A 19,753-nucleotide genomic window follows, 5' to 3' on the forward strand; every position below is an offset into this window, starting at 1 on the left:
ATTCTCAACAAAAAAGTTTGTTGAAAAATAAAATTGCTCCATTCATTTTCATTGGCTCAAAATCCTATTCTTCTATTGCTAGAGCATTCTCCTTGATTGGGATCTTATTCTCCTCATCACTTCAACTATTTTCTTGCAAAAACAAATCAAAACTAAATTAAAATGCAAAAATAACATCAAATCGTCAAATCTAGAATTAAAATAAATCCAATCAAAACTTAATTACATAATTAGAATCAAATAAATCTGAGTTTTTTGTTGATGCCTATTAGGATTAAATTGTTCAAGGGGATCATTGACGAATGGATCTGCACCTAGAAGAAGTTGTGGACAAATGATAATGCAAAAAATTAAACTCATAAATTAGTTTCATTAAAAATTCGGAGCTTGATATTCTGCTAGATTTTAAACCTAATAAATGATCAAATATGGTAATGAACCACTTCATAAATGTTCTCCATGATTTTATCTTTCCAATGAGCCATCATGAGCCCCATTTGGCCAAGTAAAACTCCATTTATGAGCTTCCAAAGTTGGTATATTAAAATTGCCAGAATTCTGGAATTTCTGTTGATTGGGCTAAAATCAGAATTTTAGATTAAAACCAAATTCTAAATTAGACTATAATCATTAATTAATTAGTGTTATTTAATTGTATCTACATCATTAAACTTAATTAATTATTAATTATTCACAGAAATTAATTAATACAAAAGTTGATTTAAAAAATTAATTAGAATATAATTATATTTTATTAATATTATAATTATATTATATTAAAATTATAGTTATAATTATATTATATTATAAGATAATATATATACTCTAATATAAAACCAAACCATTGGAATCAACCATAAACCAAACCCATATGAATCCAACGTTAAAATATATAAGTGATAATGGAAGTGAGGAGAGGTGAGAGCATGGACAAGAGTCACTATGATATGACCCGACCTCCGAGATCCAACAATGGAAGTGGGGTCGACACATCGACAACTTACAGACATCCCTTAGGGACTGCAAACCACTTAGGAGCCTGAAAACCACCCAAGATGTTCGTTCCCTAAGCTGGATCTCTTTTCACAAGGGAAACTCCCCAACTGCACACACAACACAACTTCAGTGTGATTAGAAGGCTATAACCACACACATGAGCCTTCTTCCATGAAGTTATGATCAAAATTTCCCAGTTCAGGGGGTACGGTCATGAGATTTAAGCCACTTTTTTAGGCCGACCTCTAGGCCATTGCCCAAAATTGTTTATAACTTTCTAGAATGCTATCAAAGGTGATGACAATGTTAATCAATCATAACTCAAGCAAGAACTTGACCTAGACATGGCTAATCCATGATAGACACTTCGTCAAACATATGGTAAACATGAAATTTACATGTCATGAATGCATATCTGCTAATATGGATCTGAAATTCATCTAAGAATCGCCGAGAAGGCTCCAAACCCTCTCGAACTAGTTACAATAACACTTGTTAGTCCATGAATTCATCAACCATTCAATAACTTATCAAAACATGCCAAGATCCATAGATAGAATACATCATATAACTGAAATATAACCAACATTTAAATAGAATAGAAACCATGGAAAATATGTCATAATATCACCCTAATAACCAGTACAAGTGCTCATAGATCACAATAGGAAAATAGCTCTTATTAACATATGAAAATGCCAACCAAGTCATGGACTTCCACATACCACCCGACCATAAATTGGGCTGAACCAAATCTCTCTTTTAGCCAATCACCCTTGCACCATATTCCAAGAATGAATGTGGGATATCATAGGATAAACCAAAACAAAACCAACCAGGGATTCCAAAGGCAAAACCACTTCAACCCTCAACCACAGTGATCTCACCTATACAACCCATAAATCACTAGCATCAACCAGATCGATCTCTACCAAAGTTGTCTAGAGCTCCAAGAACTAGTACTCAACCCACAACTAAATCAGGGCTCTAGAGCATTTTTTCCACCTACAACTCCAAGAACTAGTAACTCAATCACCAAGGCTTCAAAGTGTTTGTCCCAACCTATAGGTTCCAGGAACTAATAACTCAACCCAAGATGTTCTAGGGATTCCAGAGCATCTGTTCCAACCCACATCCATAGGGAACCTAAGAACCAATCAAAAAAAAAAAAGTGGAAAACCCACAACACCATGGCGATCTAGGAAACTGAAAGGAAAGGTTGAAACATATGTCAATCCAGGAAAATATCCATGTCAATAAAAACACATAACCAAATAACCACATGCATATACCATGCATCCAAAAATCAGCGGGGAAATCACACATGCAACATGTTAACCGTAATGGAATCTAGTTGTAGTTGTTAATCCAAACATCTCCCTGCACTTCCTTTCTTTCCCTTGCTTTCTTCTCAAAATTCAAGTGAATGTTAAAGTGCTCCAAGCATATTTCAAGAATGCTCTAGGTGTGCAAGAGTATGAGAGAATGAGAGAATGAAAGGAGAGATCAACTCAAAACTACTAAACGTTGTCATGACCAAAATCTAAGCCAAAAGATACCAACTGTTTATTTGAATCATTTTTATCATTGAGGCCTCTATTTTCTTCATTTTCCTTCATTTTTCCTCTAATTTCTCTTACATGCAAATTTGTGTCTCTTCACCTTCATTTTCTCTTATTTTCCTTTATTTTCATAATTAAATGTCATTTATTTCCTATTGCCTTTGCCAATTCCTTTTCCAATTTCTATAGCCATTATTAAACCACAAGTGTTGCCCACTATAATGTGTGCCCACCATTTAGCTTGGAATACGTGTCCCATGACCTTGGTCTTATTTTATTTACATGGAAAATCATCCAGGGGCTATTACAAACCCCTCCCCCTTGGTGTAGGAATTTACAGGGTAAGTTCCTCAGATAGAACACCAAAGGACACCGCTCACAAACAGATCACATATCAATACACCAGTATTCTTGACGTGGTTAAAACCCTCAAAGAGGGAAACAGTCCACGGCCTGAGCCAACGCGGCCACTTCAGGCAATTTATTAATAAAAGAAAGAAAATTTACATAATCTTCTCTCATGAATGGTCACCCTACAAATGACCCTCCATGCTCTTTAAATAGAGATCATGGACCAATCGGGTGTTAAGCCACGGATCAAGTGTTGGTAATACAGAGGAGAGAATGAACTATCGGATCACTTCATGTTTAGAACATATCGTGACCGTCGGATTGTAAGTTACAAAAGTACATAATAAAGAAACACACTTTACCTAACTCTACACTAGACCAAGTTATACTTAACTATTTCCTATGTGTCGGAATATCCTAACATCCCCCCCTAAGAACATCTTGGGATAGGATTGAAGGATGTACAAATATGACACAATAGGAGAAGGAAGGAGGCATTACAACCTATCCCCCCTTAGTGACAACTTCCTAAACTCCAACCATAGTCGAAGTTGAGTAAACTTCGCCTCTGTGAGAGCCTTTGTAAAGATGTCTGTAACTTGATCATCGGTTGAACAATATTTCACTTTAAGAACATGGTCATGAATGAGCTTTCTGATGAAGTGCATGTGTATTTCAATGTGTTTGTTGCGCTGATGTTAAACTGGATCTTTGCATAGTTGAATGGCACTTCGATTATCACACCAAAGTGTAGTCGGATGTTGCTGCTGAAAGCAAAACTCTGACAGGATCTGACAAAGCCACAGGGCTTCCTTACTAGCTTCTACGGCACCACGGTACTCTGCTTCTGTTGAATAAAGAGAAATAGCACTTTGTTTCTTGGCCTGAGGCTATTCTGTAAAGACCTTTACTTTTAAGTAAATCCACAATGTAGGACCACCATTGGAAGTAGTTGGTGCTGTCAAGAATAACTTGGCATGGACTTCCCATTTTAATAGAAACTGAAGCTGTAGATTCTAAAACTAAGTGTTCCAATGGAAAGATCTCGAAAAACTAGGCCGATTAAAAAAAAAATGGCTTTGAAAATGGCTTCCGGATGAAGAAGTTATGGCTTTTCGAAGAAAAGTTTTTGAAGATGCCGACGAAGTGCGTGAATGTGCGAAAGTGAATGATAATGTTATATTTGTAAAAAAAATCTCGCCCCCCCCCCCGGTCCCCTTCCAAACTTAATCTAATTAGCTCACTTTTAAAAAAAATTATGTGACCCACTTTTATAAATAAGTGAAAGTCACTTTTACAATGGTACTTTATGAGCTACCCACTAAATTGTAACTTAAATAAAAGATAAAGAGAATTTAGAATTATAAGTGACTCACTTTTTATAATGGGTGGGAACATTTTTACATAAAGTAATTTTAAAACATAAGCTACATGTGTTTTTTTGAAAAAGTAACTCAACAAAAAGAAAGACTTGAACTCAAGACCTCTATTCTGGTAAAGTAACTTTGAACCAAGTGAGCTAGTTTAAAAGGTTAGTAATTTTTGGAAAAGAGTAAGGGTTTTCTTTTTTTTAGTCACTGAAGCTTTGGGGTGCATGCTTACTTGAAAAAACTCTTTTTTCCTACAAAACAAAAAACCACACAACCGAACATGGACATGCAAAAAAAACCGAACCTTATGGCTTGAATTTAGATTTTGCTAGAAACTAAATATTTTCCTCAATGTTTCTGATTTTCCGAGATCACACTAAGGTGCGGCAGAAAAGAGCATACGTATGACAAAAATCCTTCCTTTTCGTTTCTGGTTTTCCCAGGTCACACAGAGTCACGGGGCAAAGAGCATACGCAGAAATGAAAGGTATAGATCTAGTAATAAAAAACAGAGAGCTAAATAAACCAAAATAAACAGAGAGGTGAATAACTAAAACTGTAAATAAAAATTGTATGCCTCCATATCTTAAAAATGACGTAGCTAAGGCTATCGGAAACCTTTTCGCATGAAACGAAAGGGATTCCTCATTGGAATAGATGTTCCTAACACAATAGAGAAGACCTCTCGGCCCGAAAGCAGTCAAAAATAGTAGATCTAGGAAACGATAGTCGGATGCAATTGTACCGGCTTCGGATTTGGATCACCAATGGATGCAGCCCTCAAATAGCTCTAATACCATGTAGGAATTTACAGGGTAAGTTCCTCAGATATAACACCAAAGGACATCGCTCACAAATAGATCATAGATCAATACACTAGTATACTTGACGTGGTTAAAACCCTCAAAGAGGGAAACAGTCCACGGCCTGAGCCAATGCGACCACTTCAAGAAATTTATTAATAAAAGAAAGAAAATTTACATAAGCTTCTCTCATGAACGATCACCCTACAAATGACCCTCCATGCTCTTTAAATAGAGATCATGGACCAATCAGGTGTTAAGTCATAGATCAAGTGTCGGTAATACCAAGGAGAGAATGAACCGTTGGATCATTTCATGTTTAGAACATATCGTGATCGTCGAATTGTAAGTTACAAAAGTACATAGTAAAGAAACACACTTTACCTAACTCTACACTAGACCAAGTTATACTTAACTATTTCCTATGTGTCGGAATGTCCTAACACTTACGAGAACACCATCCTCGGTATTCAATGACACTTATGACCAGCAAAACATGTTTCTCATGGATCTTTATAACACAACTCGATGCAACATTTACATCATACAAAACTGTTGAAACCATGAACATCATAATGCTTACTGGAGCTTTATAACACATCTTGGTGGAACATTTACAACATACTGTTTATTGGAGCTTTATAAAACATCTCATTGTAGTATTTACAATACACATATGCATATATAAATATAAACCAAAACACATATACCAAACACATATGCTTAACCAACAAATAAGGAAGGATAAAAAACCCACATATGATCAGCCATCTCCCATGTAGTTTCATCGGGCCCAAAGTGCTTCCACTGGTCTTTAACCTACTCAATTTCTATGTTCCAGAGCATGAGTTGTTTCCACTACAAAATGCACTATGGCTCTAGCTGGAACTATCCCTTTGGTTCCACTTGCAATAAAAATCAATCAATCACATAATCAACACCCCAAACATATCTCTTAAGCAACAAAACATGGAAAATAGCATGGACTTTCACTATTGGTGGCAGTGCAAGTTGGTAGGCCACTGGTCCAATCCTCTCAAGGATCTAAAAAGGGCCAAAATACCAAGGTGACAACTTGGCACATGACCCAACCCTCAAGAAGATGTTTTTGGGCTTGATGTGAAAGTACACATGCTCCCCAACCTGAAACTTCTTGAGTCCTCTATGTTGATCTGCATAAATATTTCTCTGTCTTTTGTTGCCTTTAAATTCCTTTGAACAAATTGCATCTCCTATTCCATCTTAGCCAACATGTCTGGTCCAATAAACACTCTATTCACTAAATCACTCCAACTGATAGGCGTATTACAAGTTCACCCATAAAGAGCCTCAAATGGACTCATCTTCAAGGACTCTTGATAGCCATTGTTATATGCAAACTCCACCAGTGGAAGATATTCCTCCCACTTCCTCTGCTAATGCATGACATACATCCTCAAAATGTCCTCAAAAATCTCGTTAACCCTTTATGTCTGCAGATTATAAGTTGTACTAAAGGCTAACTTTGTCCCCAAGCCTGCAAACAACTCCTTCCAAAACCTGGAAGTGAACTTGGCATCTATATCTTATATGATATTCTTGGGAACACCACACAACCTCACTATCTCCCTAATGAAGATCTGAGCTACCTCACGAGCTAAATTTGTAGACTTCACTGCAATGAAGTGAGCTACCTTGCTCAAGCTATCAACCACAACCATGATGGAATCATGTTTCTTCGATGTCCTCGGAAAACTTGTAATGAAATCCATGGAAATGACGTCCCATTTCCATTCTAGAATCGCAACAGGCTGCAACAAACCAGCCAGATGCTTACACTCTTCTTTCACTTGTTGACAGTCCAAACATATATCAACAAACTCAACCACCTCCTTCTTCAAGTTTAGCTAATGATAGAACTTCTTGATTGTTTTCAAAGTCTTCTGGTATCCCGGGTGACCTAAATATGGCTTGACATGAAACTCCCTCAAGATAAGCTTCTTGACCTCACTGTTATCTAGCACATAAATAATGTTCCTGAATCTGAACAAGCCATCTTCTATGAGGTGATACATTGCACCTCTGTCTTCTCATCCTTGAGGTAGGGCAACAACTCCAAGAACTTGGTCGTGTACTCTTCATCTGTCAGAGAACCCATTTTCAACTCATAGAACTCCTTGGCTTTTCCATCATAATATCTCTTTGACAAGTATTTCTTCCTAAAGAATCTTTTAAATTCATGCCAACTCAACTCCTCTATCTTGATGCCCCTAACATGCTTCACATCTTCCCACCAAATATATGCTCTTCCCTTGAGAGTGAAGATAGTGAATTGGGCTTTAATATTCTCTGAGTAATCATGTAATCCAAAGAACATATTCATCCCAAGTAGTCTTTCTTTTGCATCTTCTAGTTTCTTCACATCCCCATCAAAAGTAGGAGGCTTGGCTTTCTTGAACTCTTCTAGAAAATATTGCTTCTCACTCCTCCTATAAGGATGTTGGTGGTAATGATGATGATGTCTCTTTGAACCAAAGCTAGAATAGAATCCATGAGTGTTAGCCCACCTGTCAAGTGTATCCAAGGATCTGCCACCTCTGACTGTGTCATCATTGTCTAACTTATATCCTAATTGAGACCTATTGCCATATGCCCCATTAGTGTTTTCCTCCTGTCCATGAATGATTCTCAATTGTCCCTGTCTCTGCAAATTTGTAAGGCTCTGAAGGACGACTGCATTAACTTTTGCTTGATTTTTTTTAGCTATGGCGCGCCTTTCTTATGCCTCAATCAACCTGTTATTATCTGCCTTGCAACTTCTAATTTCTATCTTTAAACTTCTCAATGTATCTTCTATATCAAGAGAATACTCATCTCCTTGCTGCTCAACTGAGTTGTAAGGAGAATCACGTGAACTGTAATCCACCATTTTTCTTGTGATTTATGATCTTATATCTCCCACAAAAATTTCATGTTAGATAAACCAAATATATACATAATAAAAATCATACCTCTATGAAGTTCAGGGGAGGCTATCTCATTTGCACAACTCAATCCAGATTAGCACGATATAATCATGACAAGAATGCAAACTCATACATTAATATCATGGTCATAATAAGAAGTAACCTACATGCATACATGATAAACACATAAAAAACTAGCATGCATGCATAACCATATGAATTTATCCAATGTAGTCCAAGTGTTTGAACTTGCAAGATCTTATACCACCCTGTAAACGCCCCCTCCCACATTTACCCACTTTTACAAGCTCGCTAGGGTAAACATGAGATGAGTGTCACTATGATATGACCCGACCTCCAAGATCCAACAATGGAAGTGGGTTCGACACATCGACAACTTAGACATCCCTTAGGGACTACAAACCACTTAGGAGCCTGAAAACCACCCATGATGGTCAGTCCCTGAGTTGGAGCTCTTTTCACAAGGGAAACTCCCCAACCACATGCACAACACAACTTCAGTGCAATTATAAGACTATTACCACACGCACGAGCCTGCTTCCATGCAGTTATGACTGAAATTTCCTAGTTTAGAGGGTGCGGTCGCGAGATCTGAGCCACTTTTTCAGGCCAGCCTCCAGACCACTACTCAGAATTGCATGTAACTTTCTAGAATGCTATCAAATGTGATGATAATGCTAATCAATGATAACTCAAGTAATAACTTGACCTAGACATGGCTAATCCATGATATACATTTTGTCAAACATATGGTAAACATGAAATCTACAGGTCGTGAATGCATATCTGCTCATAAGGATCTAAATTTCATATGAGAATCACCAAGAAGGCTCAAAGCCCTCTCTAACTAGTTGCAATAACACCTGTTAGCCCATGCATTCATCAATCATTCAATAACTTATCAAAACATGACAAGAGCCATATATATAATACATCATATAACTAGCATTTAACTAGAATAGAAACCATGGAAAATCCACCATAAGATCACCATAATAACCAATACAAGTTATCATAGACCACAATAGGAAAATATCTCTTATTAACTTATGAAAATGCCAACCAAGTCAGGAACTTCCGCATACCACCCGGCCATAGATTGGGCTAAACTAAATATCTCTTTCACCCAATCACCCCCACACCATATTCCTAGCGTGAATGTGAGATCTCATAAGATAAACCAAAACAAAACCAACCAGGTCTTCCAGAGGCCAAACCACCTCAACCCTCAACCACAGTGATCTCACCTATATGATCCAAAAATCACTAACATCAACCAGATCAGTCTTTACCCAAGTTGTCCAGGGCTCCAGGAACTAGTAACTCAACCCACAGCTAAATAAGGGCTCTAGAGCATTTGTTCCACCCACGTCTCTAGGAACTAGTAAATAAACCACCAAGGCTCTAGATCATTTTTCACAACTTGCAAATTCCAGGAACTAGTAACTCAACCCAAGTTGTTTCAGGAGTTCCATAGCATTTGTTCCAACCCATAGTCATAGGGAACCTGAGAACCAATCAAAAAAATAGGTGGGAAACCCACAACAACATGGTTATCTAGGAAATGGCAAGGAAAGGTTAAAACCACTGTCAATCCTGGAAAATCTACATGCCAATGACAACACATAACCAAAGAACCACATGCATATACCATGCATCTAAAAATAAAAAAGGAAATCACACATGCAACTTGTTACCTGCAATGGAATATGGTTGTAGTTGTTTATCCAACTGTCTCCTTACACCTCCTTGCCTTCCCTTACTTGCTTCTCCAAATCCAAGTGAATGTTAAAGTGCTCCAAGCATGCTCCAAGAATGCTCTAAGTGTGCAAGAGTATGAGAGACTGAGAGAATGAAAGGAGAACTCAACTCAAAACTGCCAAAATTTTTCATGACCCAAGGCTAAGCCAAAAGCTATCAATTCTTTCTCTAAGGCATTTTTATCATTGAGGGCTCTATTTTCTTCATTTTTCCTCTAATTTACCTTACATGCAAATCTATGTCTCTTCACCTTCCTTTTCTCCTATTTTCCTTTATTTTCATAAATAAATGTCATTTATTGCATCTTTCCTTTGCCAAATTCCATAGCCATTATTAAGTGATGTCCACTATAATGTTTGCCCACCATTCAGCTTGGAATATGTGTCCCATGACCTTGGTCTTTTCTTATTTACATGGAATCAACCAAGGGTTGTTACAACCCCATAAAAACCCATGATTGTTATTGTTAAGCCCTTACATTATTATTGTTATGTAGGCCCTAATTATATTTTGACCCTTTAGACTCCTATATATACCAAGGAGGTATTGTCATTTGAATCTTCTGAGAATTGTTCATTTATGTGATGTAAAGGGAGGTTTCCCCCTCGAAGTGGCTTATTATCTAGTCGTTGATATATTTTTTCTTATGTTTATGTGCTATTTTGATCTAATTACATAACATAATATCAGAGAGATGATTCTCTTGAAATCATGGTCCTCAGAAGACTGGAAGGTAAATAATTAGGAGGTTAAGATCTTGAATAAATTGGAAATCACTTAGGTAATGGCACTTCCCTCCATACACAAGATCTCTTCTCCTCGTAGATCCTCACCTACTAGCTTCACTCCTCTTCTGATGGACTTCATAAAGCTTAATTTTGATGGAACATCTAGAGGAAACCCTAGACCAACAGAATATGGAGGTATTTTCAGAGATTGGATAAGAGCTAGCGAATCAAGCTTCTCATCTCTCGAAATTTGGCGTTGATCCTCTTCGTTAATCACATTATGACTTCACACTAGAGGAGAACAAGCAACAAGGAAACTAACTTCCTTTCCAATCTAGGATGTTAGGATAAATACCTTTGTCTAAATGTAGCCTAGCCTATGGAAGGACAATCAAGTTTTATCGGTTCTCTTCAATTTGTCCTGGATGACAATAGAGACTCCCCAATGGGGGTTGATAATGTGGTAAGTTAAAGGCTTGGGGGGTGAGCCCACCACCCCACTAACGAGAAAATAATTAATGAAGGGGTTGGCATGGCCATCCCCCTGTATTCACAAGCATGTGAATCCTCTACATAGAATTAAAATGGTATGCAACAATTCATTCTTGTGTTCAGGCATAGATATCGGTTCTCAAAGCCAGAGCGAGGGGGGAAATCTTGTATCCCCGCCATAAGAGGAAACACTCAAGGAAATTCCTAACAATGTGGAGCCAGGCCTTGATTGCTCAGATTTCACCTTTGTTAATCTAGATATGTTTCCATCCAGTGTGAGTGTGGATGAATAAGCCTTCAACTCCATAATATTGTTAGTTCACTTGGGTGTAAGGCAGGCTCAAAGGAAGTGGAAAACAGGGGGTCTATTGAAGGCATGGACAGTCAAAGGTATTGCAGAAGTCAGTTGTTGGCAGTGGAGTGGTTCTTGAACTACTGGGTTGTGGACACCTCCTACAAAACTTCAGCATTCAACCTTTAAGCTTTTAGCAGACACCCTATCAAGGGTAATTATGTTTTCCTTCAATCGTCTTGTCAATTTTTATTATTGTAAGTTGGTTGGTCTCTATTGTCTATGTATTACTATTTTGGTTTGGTTATGGGCTCTTGGGGGGTGGTTTAAACCCATCATTTTGACATTGGCCCTCGTCTACAACAAATTTTCTATCCCTTTCTATGACAATTCTCTTGTCCAATGTTTGTGTTGTGATGTTGGCCTATTGCATTACCTCCATCAGCCTAATTTGGTTTGCCTTTACTTTCACCCCCCTTCCATTGTTAAACTTTGCAAGGATCCTAGGGGTGAGACCATTCTAAGCAATATGTCGTGGCAGCATATGTGCAACCATCGGGGACAGGGTGGTCATGGACCCTAGGATCGGAAATGCGCCCAACAACAAGTGTAGGAAGCTCCAAACACTTTCTAATCGGTTGTCCCTCCTGAAACCCACAATGAGATCCATCACTTTGAGTCCCTTGCTGCTATGGACTGCCAAGATTTTTTAGATTCAAATATATTCGAGGAGGTTTCTTAATGGGTTCCTAAACTTGGTCATACCACATACCAAGAGAAGAAGGAAATAGTACCTCAATTCCATATCCCTTCACTGGAATATGAAGAATTTTCTAGGCAGGGTCTTAAAAGAAAAACAGGAGGAAAGGTACAATATGTTTTCTGCTTTAGAAGACATCCAACATGTCCATAGAAATGAATGTGTTTGCTTGGAAATATTGGATGCAAGGATAACACATTAAGAGAGCCACCTTCAATGTGAGATTGACCCTCTTGCTCCTCTAGGATCCAGCGCCAAAGACCTGGCGCATGTTACTTCTTCTGACTCTTGACTTCCTGGAATGTTCAATTGTAGTTTTTTGTGTTAAAGTGTTATAGTAGTCAGGCTTGTTCTGTTGAACATGATAATTTTTTGGAAAATTCACTTATTTCGTAGGTGGTTAAGAATATTTGGTTTTCCTCGATGCAAATTGAAACCACCTACAAAGAACTATGGTTAAGATATCACTGGTTAGATGATGTATTTTAAATTTATGATATTTTGAGGAAATACAAATATTAATTTACAAAAAAAAAGAAAATTAATAATTAAATATAAAGAAGATTTTAAATAATTATGAATAATTGTATTTATGTATAATTTTTTATTTGTTTTTTTAAGTAAAAGGTTAAATTATATTTAAATAGTATTTGATGTTGGTATACTAAAAAAAAATATTCCTAAGGTCACAAACATTAAATTAATGTATGAGACACTCTTGTTTGTGAAACGAGGGACCTAATACATACTCTACCCCTCTCTAGACATGAACATGTGATCTCCTATTAGGGAACACATGTCCTTAACCATTAGACCATATATTATTAAATTTATATGTTACGTAAAACTATATGACTTCATTGTTATAATTTTAGTGGTAACAAATGGGAGATTCGTTTTCTTGCAAATGTTTTTACAGTGAAACCATCTTTTGGTTTTTGAGTGAGATCTAAAATTACTTTTGATTAGATAAGATCTTCTCTACTTTAGACATAAGAAAATAAGTTAACAACACAAGACTCGTGGAAATATGGGAGGATTAAAGGCATTATGAACCATCAACATGTCATTTTAAGGGTGTGGTTTTCCTTAAGAAATAATGATGAGTTAATCTCATCTAAATGACTCAAACAGGTATGCCTACAGTGGTAATTTGAATATAGAGGTCATAATAGGGATTTTGCTACAATAGAAGAAATAGATGGAGATATTGGAATCTATGCTCTAGAAGTTATGTCTCTAAGGTTCAGAAACTTGAGCTACCTTGAGCACATCATTAACTTCAATTGCAATTAATACTCACCACATAGGTTGGTGACTACCATTAATCAGTTTCAAGAGCCTTTGAAGAAAAGAGGAGCATTAACAAGAGTTCCCCGACTCTAGAAGCTACCACTCTTTCCTAATTCATCCTTAGATATGCCATGTTTTATTTATATTTTATAGTTTGTAATAATTTTTCTCTATTAACATCTGTAAAATATTTTGCTTGTTTTCACTTTAATTCTATTTTTAGATGGACATATTGGAATCTATATGTAAGAAATATATTGGAATCTATATTGGGTTTTTCTACAATAGAAGAAATAGATGGACATATTAGAATTTATGCTCTAGAAGTTATGTCTCTAAGGTTCAGAAACTTGAGCTACCTTGAGCACATCATCAACTTCAATTGCAATTAATACTCGCCTCATAGGTTGGTGACTACCATTAATCAGTTTCAAGACCCTTTGAAGCAAAGAGCAATGTTGACAAGAGTTCCCCGACTCTAGAAGCTACCACTCTTCCCTGATTCATCCTTAGACATGCCATGTTTTATTTATATTTTATAGTTTGTAATAGTTTTTTCTCTATTAACATCTGTAAAATATTTTTTCTTGTTTTCACTTTAATACTATTTTTAGAATTATTTTTATCTTTTTGAAAGGTGGACAACCATTCCGACTTCACCTTCTTCCTTTTTAAACGAAACAGATAGAATTTGTATTAGAATAATTGGATACATGGCCAGAACCATTTACATTTTTCAGATATATCCAAGGCTTGAAAATTTGAGATTGAGCAAGGAGGCCCAATCCAAACTCTCAAGCAAGTTCCCCGTGACACAAAAAATTTAGTCCCTTTCCAAGTAAGAATTTTCCAAAAAATTCTCAATATCCAGACACATTTACATTCCATTTTTCATTTTTTTTTTATTTTTTCTAGTCTGAATTCTTATTTTTCTTGGTGAAAAACTTTTTCCTTTCTTCCCAACTTGAGTATAACACGCATTATCTACAAATTTTGGCATATCATTCTTCGGCAAGCGCACAATAATATTCCTCATATCTTCCTCATATGCTTGATCTACCCAAGAATATTCCTTTTCAACATTATTCCTTGCAATTTCCAGAGGATATCCATTTTCCACGAGGGATTGTTTCTTTTCCACTGACGTTATGTCTAGGGAATCTTTCCTAGTGACCAGAGGATCCACATTGGCATGTGATTTTTCCTGCTTTCATTATGTTGTTGCGGATGCAATTTATTTGGTCATAGTTACTTCCTTCTTATTTTATGGTCCTTTCTTATCCTGAAGCTCTTCCTCTTTGTATACCGTATAGTGATCACCTTGCGCTCCTTCCCATCATTTGGGCCTTTGGGATTTTTTTTGGTATTTACTACTCTAAGAACGTTTGGGGAATTTCTCAATTACATGCCCCATTTCATAGCATTCTCTACACCGAAAAGAAATATTCTCATAGTCGATCTTTTGAACCTAAACATAGTTTGGAGACATCAAATTAATCTTCATGGGAAAACCCCTGTTAAAGTCCATCTCTATACAAATGTGAGCATAATTATCCTTGAAATTTTTTTCTATTTCAGAAAAATGACGATAAAACTTTTCCAACACATTCCCAATGGAGGAAAGCGATGTAAATTGTAGAAATTCAAGGGAAGGTTCAGAATCCTTACCCAAACTGGGGTTGTGGAGATTGATTGATCCGAAGATCAAAAATAGGTTTAAAAATGAATGTGCTTGGAATCTCCCAAAACTAGCACAAGTCGTAGTTTTCATCGTTGTGATTAGAACGACGCTTGAATCGCCTCAATCTGACATGGTATGAAGAAGTTGTGACGTTTTGAAGTTTTTGACCAACAACAAAAAAAATTGCAGATGGGTTCACTAGGCTGCTGACTAGACATTTCGTACTGCTAACATCATGTTGGCATCTGAATGCTAACTAGGCATACGAAGGACAAATCAATAGCCTTCCAAGTGGTGGTATGTACAGGACTGAGTTGGCATATTTTTATTGGCTCTTACAGTGGGAAGGTGGCCCTATCAGAGGGCTCCACGTGGTCCTCATGATTGGCCGAAAATTTGCAAAGGGGCCCGAAGGCCTTGGAGGGGTTTGACCCCTTGGCCTTATGGGCGCTCCATGTGGCCCTGTTTTTGTGCGTAGGAATTATTGAGAAATTTAAGGAGGCGACAAATTTATCCCTTTGTGGCAGGAATTGTGTCAGTCCAGGGTGAAATTGTCGCTCACCGAACTATGAAAAGGGTGAAAATGTCGCACAGTTTGTGGGTTTGGCCAAATTGCAGGACAAATAGCAGAGCTTGCCTTGGAGAAGCATAACTTGCTTAATTTTTAACCTTTTTGAGCTCAATAAGAGCCTATATGGGGATTTTTTAGCGTCCTGAACTCATTGGAAGCCTCGATTTTATTATTTGAGCAATTTATGAAGGACTTTTTACAGGTTCAAGTCTTTTAGTGCCAGAGACAATCAATGTTTTGGAATCAGTTTGAAGGAATTTTGAGCATGGGGAGAGCTTATTCAGGGGTTTTCTAACCTTCTTATTTCATCTGCAACAGTTGTTACTTCTGTAGAAAAACTCTTTTTAGCCTTTTCTCATTATGTGTTAATGAGAGAAGCTCCTTTCAATACTTCAATGTGGAATTGTTGTATATTTTTGTGCTTGGATTTCAGGTGGAGTACAAGGACCTGATGTTTGAGTCATTTTTATATTGACATTTTCATGACTTGTTATAGGGAGTCATATTTTTGGAGTGAGAATTATGTGTAGGAGAATGTTTCTTTATAGGTGAAACAAGCCACTCTACTATCAACAATTTGTATGTACTCATTTACCATTGAAATCAACAGACCGATCTAGTTGTTGGAGGAGGCCCGAAGACGTAGCCCAAAAGGGGTGAACTACATCATCAAATGTTGGTTTCTTCTCTTCATGTTTTGTCATTTGAGTTGCATGTGAATGTGTTACTTTTTCAAGTTCATGTGAAACTTAAACTCACCATCTTGAAGAGAATGTGAAACTCGGTTATCTTTAAAGACCCATTTTTTTTACTTGCAAAGCCTGAGAGAATGGTCAGTTTTTTAGAGGAGAAGTTCTCCTCCATTTTTAGATTAGGTGGTATCAGAGCTGGTCCTGACCAAGTTTCAAGCATGGGCAAGAAACTGAAGCGAGAAAGACTCCAAGAGTTGGAGGATATTTATTTGTCTCTTCGAATGGAGAATATTGAGCTAAGGAGATTGCTTGAAATTGCAGAGGAGGAGAAAAGGCAAATGCGCCTACAGTTGTAGCATGTACTAGAGGAACAGATTGGTGAGAGTTCCAATATATAAGTAGAAAATAATCCCTCCAAGATGAAGCCAATTTGTGGGCATGATCAAAACACAGGATTCGAGCCCATGTTGAGAATGATGCTTGTGAGTTTTGTCAGCATCTGAAAGATTCTCCCTATGTGCCCGTTGATAAAATTGGGTAGCTTGAGTCATCATCTATTTCATCATCAACATATGAAATAGAAAGGATGGGTTACAAATCAAAGGAGATCATTGGCATCTCTAGTTCTACTCCTTCAGCTAATGTTGATAACACATCTTTTGTAGCTTTTGAAAGGCATACCAAAGGTATTGGTATGAAGCTTTTAACTCAGATGGGTTATGAAGGAAGAGGTCTCGGAATCAATGGCCAAGGTATCACTAATCCTATTGAGGTGAAGGAGAGACCACGATATGAAGGATTAGGTTATGTTCATGGATAAATTGGAGAGTGCTCCAAACTTCTTGAGGCAAATAAATCATCAAGTGATGATATGTCACCCCATGATGGTAGTGATAATGGTAAATTGTCTCCAAAGAAACATGAATGTTTCAAAGGACATGCAAAGTCCAATCCTCATCGTCAAAGTCACAACCCAAAGGACAGGTATAAGAGTCATGGGGATTTTAAAAATGTTGGTGATTTTGATTATTTGTGGGACATGTTTTCTTGCATATTTTGTGATGCAGCTAACCATTTTGTGGCTGAGTGTAAGTAATGTAAGGCGATGGTCAAGAAAATGGACCAAATATTTGGAACAAAGCATGAGGAACCTCTCTCATGTTTGAATACTTCCTTGTCAATGGGCAAGCGAGAGCATTTTTGTACCCATTATAAAATGAATGGGAACCGGATTGAAGAGTTTTGGAAACTTTATCTGAAATTTCGTCCCAAGAAGGACAAAGAGGTCATGCGATCCATTGCAAGGAAAGTGACAGGTGGCAACATGGAAACTGGTGTAGTTCCTAAAGCAGCCTTCAAAGTAGAGCGGGTGCAAAAAGAGAACCGATAAGTCTAGGATATGCAAAGGATGGGTAGACTATCTTGTACAGTTTGCTTTCTTTTGTAAAATTGTAAATACTTGTTGTATATTCCCATTTAGGTACTTTGTAAAGTGAAGTCATGTACAATCACTTATTTGCAACAAGTGTGTTTTCTTTGACATGTCATGTTATTTTGGCTTATTTATTACTCCATTTGTTTGAGGAATTTTTGGGATGAGTATATGTATGTCGTCCAGTATGTCTACAATTGTGTCAAGCACTCACTGATACAAGTGTTTCGAGATGAAGCTTGTTTGTGAATTTAATCTTTGATAAATATTGTGCAGAATATGACCATGATTATGTGGACAAAGCCAATTATGTCATTGAACAAATGCAACCAGTGTACCTCAGAGTACAAGTGCATCTTGAGGACAATAAAGCAAAATATGAATCAATGCATAGAAAGCATTGAGTTTCTTCTAGTTTCGCGATGGAATATCATGTTTGTCTTCAGCAAATAGGGACTACAAGATGAAGCTTGTTTAAGCCAAAGAAAGATGGTATTGGAGAGAATGTTCAGATTCCATCCATTAAAGTTTTTGTTCCTACATGTTTAGAAGAATTGTGGCTTAATTCTTGGCAGGAAGATAAGGACTTCACACAGAGGCAAGGTGGAGTACCTTGATTGGAGCTTGAAGGCACCAAGTAAAACAGAGCATAAAGGATTGAGATCGGGAAAGTTAATGAGATTTTTCCTCACTTATTTAAAGATACAAGATAAACTTGTGGGATACAAAAGTTCCTAGTGGGAAGGTATGATTCGGAGATCAAAACTAAAAGTGCTCAGAATCTCCCAAAACCAGTGTCAAGTCGTAGTGTTCATCGTTTTGATTCCAATGATGCTTGAATCGCCCCGATCTGACGTCGTATGAAGAAGTTATGACGTTATGAAATTTTTTACCAACAAAAAAAAAATGCAGATGGGCTGACTGGGCAGTCCGTACTACTGACATCATGCTGATGTCAGCATGTGAACTGTGCATATGGAGGGCCAATCAGAGCCCTCCAAGTGGCAGTCCATACAAGAGTGAGTTGGCATATTTTTATTGGCTCGTACAGTGGGGAGGTGGCCCTATCAGAGGGTGCCATGTGGCCCTATTGGAGGGCGCGATGTGGCCATGCATGATTGGCCAAAAAATTGCAAAGGGGCCCAAAGGCCTCGACGGGGATCAACCCCTCGACCTGCTACCCACAAACTCTATGTTTTACCATTAGACCATTGTGTTGGTTCTTAACATATCATGTGGCCGAATTATACTTAATGTCAATGTGTTTGCGCGTTGGGAGGAGGGGCCAGGCGGTGAGCCCTGACCCCTGTTCATGCCACCAAGCATATGACCCTTGTCAAACACAGTTGAGCACTTGGCAAAGGGGGGGAAGGGACCAGCCCCAGCCACAGGTCACGTTCCAATGCATATGACCACGATGCTTAGTGGAGAGGGCAGGGTGGTAGCCCCAGCCCCAGGTTTCGTTGCACACATATGACCAATGCGAGAGCGATACCGGAGAGTGTGGGCACTTGGCCCTATCCCCGGTTCTATCGGCACTCCATGCGACCATTTCCGGAGTTAGTTAGGAGCTCTTACGGTGGGGGCGGGAAGTTGGCCCTGGCCCCTGGCGAATTTTTTAGATATGACCACGCCTAATGGAAGAGGAGCCAGCGCCGACGACGGCGGACTATTGGCCCTAACCCCCGACCTTATGGTCGCTCCATGTGGCCCTATTTTTGCACATAAGCATTATTGGGAAATTTAAGGAGGCGACAAATTGCCCCTTTTGCGGAAAGAATCCTGTCAGTCCCCAATGAAATTATTGCTCGTCGAACTGTGAAAAGGGCAAAAATGTGCACAGTTTGCAGGTTTGGCCAAATTGCAGGACAGATAGCAGAGCTTGGCTTGGAGAAGCATAACTTGCTCAATTTTTAACCTTTTTGAGCTCAAGAAGAGCCTAGATGGGGTTTTTTGAGTGTCCTGAACTCATTGGAAGCCTCAGTTTTCTGATTTGAGCACTT

Source organism: Pinus tabuliformis, chromosome 2_2 (genome assembly GCF_031772625.1).
Source record: "Pinus tabuliformis cultivar Carrire ecotype Pingquan chromosome 2_2, CPIR1, whole genome shotgun sequence".
In the NCBI taxonomy this organism is placed as follows: Eukaryota; Viridiplantae; Streptophyta; class Pinopsida; order Pinales; family Pinaceae; genus Pinus; species Pinus tabuliformis.